Here is a 10,163-nt window from a genome sequence, read left to right on the forward strand (position 1 = left end):
TAATCAACAAATTAATTAGTTAAACAAAAAAGTTTCACGTTTTTTTAAAATCTTTAAAATTATAATCTATTTATATATAAATGTTTATACCTACATTTACAATTTTATAAATTATTATTTTAATAAATATTTACATGTAAGCAACTATCTTAATTTTCAAATTTTAACACTTTTATAATTTCTTAATATAACAGTGTGTTATATTTCATATTCAATTGAATGTAACATCACACCTTAATAACACTTCATTGTCGAAACACTTAAAATACGATACACACACTGTATGTTTTTTTTTGTTTTTTGTTTTTTATATTAACTTCTGCTGAAACTCTTTAAAAATAAGTTAAACCTCATTTGCTACTTCACTGATAATTTTAGTACTTTCCTCCGCAACGATTTGTAGAATTTATTCTTGATCGTCTAATATTTCATGATGATCTGCACTTAGATTTTTGTGCATTTTGTGTTGTTTTTCCGTAATCTCGCCTCCAAAAATTTGGTAACTGGAAGAAGAGTAAATACTATTTGTATAACAAATTTATATCGTGTATCTCAAATATATATAGATAAATATACATTTTTTCGTTATTGAAAGTTCTTCAGCTATTTCATATGTTTTCTTACATTAAAATATTTTATATTTTAAAATATTAAAATATTTTATATATTACAAAAATATTTTCAAATTTATACATTCTTTGAAAAATATTTATATTTATTATTTCTTATTTATCGTATAGCATTCACTACTTAAAATATGTAAAAATACATTTTAACTATATAACTACTTAACAATAGTGAAGTAAAAATTGATAATTAGTATTGTTACTTTATATGAATATTGTTATATCAGATATAATAATATATCATATTATTATCTGATAATATCTGATATATTGCTTATAACACTTTTAATCGACATATGCTGTTTATATAACAATCATAAAATTAGGAATTTTTTATTATTAATTAATTATATATAATTTTTATATAGTACACCAATTACGGTTTTGTAATACATCGATAAGATTATGAATGTTAAGGTTGCAGGAATTCTACATATTTAAATCCATGATAAATGTTATAAAAAATTAAAATATATATTTTTACCAATTTTTATTATACATTATATACTATATGACTAAATTTTTTACTCTCGCAATCAATAATCAAATGATTTTAACAGAATAAAACTTCTAATTTTACGTAGGTGTAATTATAATAAATAATATTGATGGCATTCTTAATAAAATATATTCTTTTTTCTAAACTTCCAAGGTAAACTTACTTTTGGGTGAATATTTTATACATTATCCACCTGCCTTGAATTCATATTTATAAAAAAAAAAAACGACATCTTAGTATTACCGATATAATCAAGCAATGCTGGCGCAGTGTAATGCGACACGAGATTACTTTGTCATACATAATACTATTTTTCAACTTTACTTTTAATTCCAACTTATAAAAAGTACTTTTCGTATGCAAGTGCTTACATTGCTCTCCAATTTTCAGAGTATATAAATCATCTTGCAATTAAGGACAAAAAGTATATATGATATTTTTTTTAAACCATTCTTAAACTTTCTAAAGTTTCAAGCAAAGCTACTAATAATAGAAACATAGAATTATGGTGAGCAACATCTATAATGTCAATACAATTAGACTAAATACATACGCAAGAAGAACTAATTATATCTTCATAAATTAGATGTACATCGTTAAGAGTTGGAATAAGGCTGTAAGTCGTATATAAAAATTTTTTTCAAAGTTTTGTATTTAATTTAGTTACAAAGTTTTTATTTACAAAGTTTTTCGCAATATAATAAACTGCTAAGAGATTAAAAAATTCTGTCAAAAAATGAATTCCTTCATTTATTAATATTAAAATTCTGTTAGTGTATAAAAACTTTATCCTTATTTAATCTCATTTGATCAAGTAAACGAAACTTTCTGATTAGGTTTACTCGTTTGACAACTCTGAAGTTTATACTTGAAATAAATTTCGAAACTAAAGTGAATTTGTAAAAATGGATAACGTATAAAATAGAATAATCCTTTTACTTATTACTATCAATGTCTTGAGTGATTAAACTCTCAATTTCGTTATCCAGATATATAAATGTTCTACATGTAGAGCTTATGCAAGCAGTTACGAATAATATGACTGTGACAAATATTCAACATAAAATTGTTTCCGTATCTATATACTATATACTATATATATATATATATATATATATATATATATATATATATATAATTTTTTCCTCTTTATTTTTCAAGCGAAAGTTAAATTTATATTTTACTTTCAACTAATTATTTTAATGACGCTTCCAAGCCACGTAAATAATAATATTACTGATAAAGTTAGCGTTTCATATTATGAAAATTCATGCGAAATAATTCTCGTTAATGACAGGGTCGGTTCAACTGTAAATTGTATTTTAAATTTCCTATGTTAAAATTTCACTCATTTATTAAAAGTTAAAAAGTTCAATAATGTGTAAGATTTAATTTAATAAAAAAAATAACCGGCAAGAAGCTGGACAATCATGAACCTGACCGAACATAACGATAATGATTCAAGCGATCGAGACCAAAGAGTCGTCTTTCTTATATTCGTCTTAAACTCAATGTCGACTATACCGTCGATGTTATCCTCAAATCGACCTGGAACAGCAAGATGAAACTACCTTTTGCGTTTGGGCTTTTGGTCGCTCTGAGAAGGGCGATTGGAGTGGCGGTGGCACACCCTCCTCGCGCGTCTTTTCATCAGCTGTCCATTACTGCCGATGTCGAATCTCCCCAAAACATTTCACGCTTCCACATTTGGCAGTTTTGGAGAAACTGCACCACTACCATCGCACCCCGTCATTTAGCGGTGATATTCCCAATCTTAATTCAACAGTTGCCATCGAATGAGAATTTCTTTTTCAACACTCATAAGTGCATATCTCTGACAATAGTGTGGCTGACGGGACGAGCATGCGTCTTTAGATCTTGAAATCCTGGATTTTACAAGCTGTTCAACGATACTCACGAGAACTTGATTAAACTTCATTAAAATTCATAATAACGAAAATTGTACCCCGATTTTATCTTTACTAAGCGATGGTTTTATAATAGTCATTGAATTTCTAGAAGATAATTAATGTAAATAGCATATAAGGTGGGATGTACTCAAGAAGAATATAGAACGAATTATGAAAATAACTGGAATCATTCGCATTGCAGGAGAGTTAATTGAGTATTAAATAGAAATGAATCACAAACAAGCAGAAAACGTGCTGTAATGAAAGCGAGATGTTACGTCTTCGGAGTAGAAATAGTCGATTATTATTCTAGTCACAAAATGTAGATAAAACAGATAGTATCGTTGATGTCTAAGTTTCTCACCTCCTACAAAGTTCTGTATTACAAATTTAATGCTAATTAGCCGATGTTTAACGAAAATTAATATTAAAATTAAATACTTGAAAGTTTAAAGTTTAGTCGTTGATATAAACGTCTTTTTCATTGCCATTAGTGATGTAATAAAAATTGATAAATCTTCTACAAAATATAATTTTCTAAAATATTAATGGAACAATAAAACAATGCATCTTATAATTTTGTACGATTCTATAATTTTGATTAAAAATTTACAAATTATTTTAATAATACAGCACGCTCAAACCGTCAAAACGATATTTTAAATTTTTTATCACATATGTACTATTTTGTAGGTTATTTAATTGAAAGTCATTTAATTTTAAGTAATTCGTAAATAAATATGAAGATTAATTCTTGTATAATTTTTCACGATTAATTTCATAAAGTATTAGTTAATAAAACTGTCGAGATTTTGTAGGATCGTTAGTTATTATGAATAGAAAATTTTGTCTTTGAATAAACACTGAATAAATTCATGAACTTTTCATAAGTCTACAGCATAAAGCTAAGTTAATGAAAAAAGCCTTATTAAGCTGATTTCTTTATTTCAATGAGAAATATAAATAGATGAATGCAGACCGTATAATAAATTTTATTATGATTATCTAATGCTTATATTTAAAACTTTATAACACAAAAAATTATTTACGTCGAAAGCTTGAAAATATAGATTATTGCGATAATGTGTAATATAATTGTCAAAATGTAAAAATTCAATGAAATAATGATTAGTCATTGAATGATGCAATTATTGTCGATTTAATGATAATATAAAGGAGATAATCAATGTTCTATATAATACAAATATAAAAATTAACAAATTATCGTCTCCATTTACGTATAAGTTGATTCCTTAAATTGATTTAAAAATATATTCTCATTTGAATCTTTATACATTTCAGCAAAATATTCAAAGTAATGATCATTCGTATGGATTTTTTCATTAGACAATGGGGCTCATTAATCAAAACTCATATTTCCTAAGTATACTGATACGTTTGTGATTTTTGTATATTATATTAGAATAATCTTAGCACTGATATAAATAGGTAGAAGGCAGTAGAAATAACAGTTTGAAGATTATGTCTATTGATGGTACAGTAAATGAGATGTAGATGAAGGCAATACAAACTGCTCAAAGTAAATTCAGTTAAGAGCCTTATTTACGTTTGCAATTGCAATACAACTATTGATATTTTCTTAGTAACTCCCCTAGCAACTGCAGAGGTTGTATTAGTTTTAATCAAGACAAGCTTAGAGATACAAACTTTGCGTGAAAATGGTACTTAGATAAAATGAAACAATTAAACGATTAAATGGATCAAGTCCAATATATTTTTCGATAACTAAGAAAAGGCTACAGTGACGACATTATGAGTCGAAGCATGGAACTACCTTTGGAAGGTTTGAATGTCCAGTTTTCACTTTACTTCCGCTTCATCCATAAAAGCTTCGAAATACCTGAAATCCTACATTACTTATGATTTCATTTAATTAAGTATAGAGTCTCCTAGTATATCCAATTCTACTATTTACTCACTTAAATTCAAATCACATATTAATGTCAGCGTCTATATATTTTATGCATAATCGAAGTAATCCGCTCTACCATTACTCCAAGATACCTTTGCATAACATCCTTGCAAATTATTGCTTCGATAACAAATACAATCTTCTATCATCTTCAAAGCTACATAACTCTATAGCTAAATATGCCTTAATGAATATCCAAAATATCGTTTAATCGATTAGTTTTAGGAAAAAAGCTTCTATTATATATCATACCATCACTATAAGTAAATTTTTATCTTAAAGATAATTTTTTTGTTCAACAATGAAAAATATTTTATATAATTAGATGGCTTCCTTCACTATGAACTCCTTCATTTAATTATAACGTATTTTACAATTTAACCTATAATAAAACTCACATACTGTAAATCCTAATATTTATTTTACCTTGAGGGTTATACAGATTATGAAAGAAAATTAGAAATCACTTTGTTCGTAATAAAAGATGTTTCACTAAAATTCAAACTTGTACAAATATAATTTATAAAAATACTTTCGTTACCTTGAGATTGTTAAATTGAAAATTTTGAATGATTTGAAATCATTATTGCCTACATTAGTTGACAAACCCTCAAATTATATAATTCTTAAATCACAGACCATAAATTACATTTACATAATTACAATACATTTCGATTTTTATCGAAGTTTTAAATTGCACTTATGATTATATTATATAAATATTATGCAATTCTTAAAAAGATATAAAGAATTCCCTTTAAACACGTATAAGAATTCAATTCAGAATAATAGTTCATTAAAGTTTGTAAACTAAGATTCTTTAAATGCTTCAAGCTATTTTAAAATTTCGAAAGAATGAGCAAAAAAAAAGTAGATCAATGAAATAAAATGTTTTACATTTGTGCACGATAAAAAAAAACTTATTAGGCTAACAAAATTCTGAAATTATTCAAAAATTATATATTATAGTGTAGCTTACAACATAAATATATTATAACACAAACACAAATTTATACAAATATATGAAAGGTAATAAATAATAATAAATAATAAATTCAGAAATTGTTTTCACAAATATGAAGAACAAATTTTTTTCTCATAATTAAATATCTTCAATGTCTATAAAAAAAAAAAACTTATTGAATCATTTTATTATTAATATATTAAGTTTTTAAGCAAATTCAATATAAATAAAACAATAATTAGATAACTTTCATCCTTTTGTCTAAAAATATTTTAGAAATTAATTAATTTTCTAGGGATAAAAAGAATATTAAGGATTTTTCGTATTTTATCCTTATATCAAAATAATTACGAAAAGATAAAGATAAGTTATTCAATTAAAATAAATATTATATAAGTCAAATATGATTTTAATAAGCTGAAAATATTTATAATGTATTTTATAATATCGATACACTTAGACTATCTTATGAGAAAAATTTGTTTTAAATTATAATATTAAATAGCATTGTTTTTCATTTTAATAAAAAATGCGGCATTTATAGTAGTCTTTATATGCATAGAATTTATATATAAAACTATTTTAAATTACACATTATAATGATGGTAACAGGGTGCGCATGTGTGCGCATGTGTGTGCGCATGTGTGTGCGCATGTGTGTGCGCATGTGTGCGTGTGTGTGTGTGTGTGTGTGTGTGTGTGTGTGTGTGTGTGTGTGTGTGTGTGTGTGTGTGTGTGTGTGTGTGTGTGATATATATCACACAATGCTTCTCTATTTTTTCGCACATTTTTCATTTTTTATAGTATCTTATCTATATAAAGATTCTTGAAATGCCTATAGTGATAAAAATTTTGTCTTCTGGAAAATGGTCTACTTTGGATCATAGCCAACATTATACATTACATCCTTGGCACTATGAGTTTTTAGACAAAGCCGAAATTAAGTTCACGTAACCCTCTGATTTACTGAAATATACCGTAAATTAAAAACTGCTTTTATAATTTTCTATTTGATTTTCTCAACTTTTTATTATAATAGACTATGTTTTCCGAATGATCACACTTATTTATGTATAAGTATATATGCTTTTAAGATTGTCGTGAATAATATTTTAAAGATGTGTATGTTGATGAAAGAATAATTTAGAAGTAAATATATATTCAACATAGTTCATCACATATTCTTATATTAGATATAGCTTTATTATTATATATGTCAAAGTACTTTTCGTTATGTACGATAATTTAAAAAATGTTATCATAATAATCATTAATGACACATTCGTAACACGATGCAGTTATAACAGTTTAAATATTTTTTGTAATAAAATTGTAAAATATTTTAGAATTATTTAAAGAAAACGAGCTACGTGAAATTCACGATGATGTAATTTAATGTAATGTGTAAATGAGAAGACAAGAAGATAAAATTATCTCTCATATTACAAGCATTTTGAGTATTCGACTATAACGTATAATAAATAGTTATAAAATTCTTTTATCAAAAACATCTATATTTAAAATATAAAAATTTCATATTAGTAATATTATCTAATTTATGCGTAAATGCTATAAATTAATAATTGAAATAAAACATAGCTTGTACACCGACTACATAGATAATCATATAAAATTTTATTCTATTCAAATGAATTTCTACTTTACACACTATATTATGACTGATTAAGTCACTAATAAAATGGTTTCAATTACAGTCATTGGAATATCCGTTATTTTATGGTAATTGGCCCCACATATATCGAAACTTACAACATTTGTCGCGGCTTTGTTGCAAATTCGTTGCGTTGCCAGGAGCATTAATTTACTGAAGTCATCATTTACACTGTTAGAGGTTTTATCGAATAGCGTAAAAAATTAGAAAAAAATAAACAATTTGAATTAAAATATTTAGTTGTCGTTGTTAGGGCGTAGTAATTTGGCGTGAGCCGATGAAGATTATCTGATTTATTGGAACAGGTATGAATAAAAGAATACCTTCGTTTTCATTCCCAAACTGGCAATATAAGGAAGCAGGGGCTTTCTCAAATACAAAATACGTTTCGATTGTATGAAAATGAAATATTCAATGGAGTCATAGATTTCTCGTGTGCCATAATATTAAATGTGCATAGTCTTCTCAATAGTAGTTCCACACAAATCAGGCAAAGGCATGAAATGGACGCGGAAAGAAAAATAAAGAGCGTTAAAGAGTATGATAGAGAGAGAGAGAGAGAGAGAGAGGAAAGTGGAGGGGCAGGGGGAGGGGGGCGTTCATAAGCAGTCAAAAAAAGGGGTATTGGATTGAGTTTCGCATCACGTAGTAGTCATTCCATTTTCACCTGCCGTACCCATGTCATTCCTTTATCGCTGTACCTTTCAATGAAAAGCCAGTGGGAAATGCGCCCCCGCAGGGCAACAAATGAACGCCACTCACTCCTTGTTTTTCTGCTCCCTGTTCGTGTGACCAAGAGCAGTAAAACCCTCGTGCTGTTGATATTAAACGCTACATGATAAACGGAAGGCGGCAACAGCACCAACAGCAAAGACCCTCGGCATCAGCTACAGAATTTCCAAATATCCCGCTCGATTCGACTTCTATCGTCTATCGTGACATTTCTTTATTTTTCGCTCTCCTTTGCTGGCACAATGACAAGACGAGCTTCTTTTCTTCCACTTGTATTTAAATAAATAAATATATATAGGTATGCCCAAGGATCGATAAGTACGTATCCATAAGCATGGATCCGAGCCGCTAGATAGTAGATTAGTTTCACAAGAGTATTATTTTTACTTTTTGCTCTCCTCGTCAGCTTGTGTTTTTTTTGTTTTTTGTGTGTACCTTTTTTGTCTTTTGAAGAAGCTTTGCACGCACATATAAATACACATATCAACAACTAGAACAACTTAAGCCTCACTAATCGCAAAGTAATAAAATGTTCATATTCTTCATATTGCCAATGAACACGTATGGCATTTCTTAAATCACAAATCATGCAACTCGACGTTTTGAATGGCGATATAGCATTTTTTATTTACTGAATGAGTACTGAAATTCTGCCAAAAGCAATTTTTCTCAATTTAAACTTTGTTGTCTGAAGTGCGAAAACAGTCGAAAATGAAATTTAAGAAGCTATTTTAATTTATTATATTGTAAAGCAATAACTTTATTGCCTGATTCTTTCTTATTTATCGATATCTAATATTTAAATTTAATTTAACTTACATGTTTTATGCTATCTTGAGTATGTCGAAAAAAATGAAACGAAAAAGTTATTTATAACATTTATGAAAATCTTTTAAATTTTGTTTATTTTTTTTTTTTTTTGTGAATTTTAATAATTTTATATCAATATTTCATCATTGGTGTTATTACATTTGCATGATTCATTTATCATTACAGTGTTAATATATATACTTTAAAAATAATATTTATTAAAAAAAATTATCAGAGCATCGATTAATATAATAGATTGATTATTTTATAAACCGTATACTTATAATTTTTAATAAAATAAATTATTTTTTGTACAATACACAAGCAAATTAATTTCGATTTTAATAAATAATTAAAGCTCATGTAGCAACAATATATAATAATTTAACATATATGATAATAGAGGGGTGAAAACATAATTATATCATGATAAATAATTACATCATATGGAATGCTGAATTTGTATGAAAAGTTATAATTAAAGCGGAACTTTGTTCGTTTAAACGTTGCAACTAAAAGTTACTGCCGATAATTTAAATATATTATTATTGAAAAGTACTTCTGTCTATTTAATTTAAAAAATATTTGCACTATAAGTATTGGCCTATGGATTAATATAAACTTGTAATCAAATTAATTATTACATTGTATTGTATTTAAATAAATTGTGCGCGTTTGTCAGAATGATCAAGAAAGTAAGTGAATTTCATTTAAAAGAATTTTCAAGCTTGACTCGTGAATTCTCAATATCTTAGCTTTCACTTATCAAATATACATTAACATATTTAATTGAATAACTTTATTATTAATAAAGTACACAACAATATGCAATATTTAAATTAATTGACCCATGCAATTCATAATTTTTAATAAAATATCTTTATTTAAAGCAATCCAATGGTACATGTTATCTAGATGTAGTTCACACAGCAGTGACGCACGCTTAATTTATCATTTAAATTGCTCAAATCCAAGGTACATACGCATACACATACACGCACACGCGCGCACAGGTGA

At 26.6% G+C, this 10,163-nt stretch overlaps 1 protein-coding gene across 1 annotated transcript in view; it reads right to left on the minus strand.

The window, feature by feature from the left end:
• Positions 1-297: 297 nt before the first annotated feature.
• Positions 298-10,163, minus strand: part of AstA-R1 (allatostatin A receptor 1) — a 31,726-nt gene continuing 21,860 nt past the window's right edge. Inside the window, exon 6 of the mRNA XM_011499465.1 lies at positions 298-503. The gene's annotated coding sequence lies outside the window, so the exon portion shown is untranslated. The remainder of the gene's footprint in view (positions 504-10,163) is intronic.

Source organism: Ceratosolen solmsi, unplaced genomic scaffold, assembly GCF_000503995.2.
Source record: "Ceratosolen solmsi marchali unplaced genomic scaffold, CerSol_1.0 scaffold35, whole genome shotgun sequence".
Taxonomy (NCBI): Eukaryota; Metazoa; Arthropoda; class Insecta; order Hymenoptera; family Agaonidae; genus Ceratosolen; species Ceratosolen solmsi.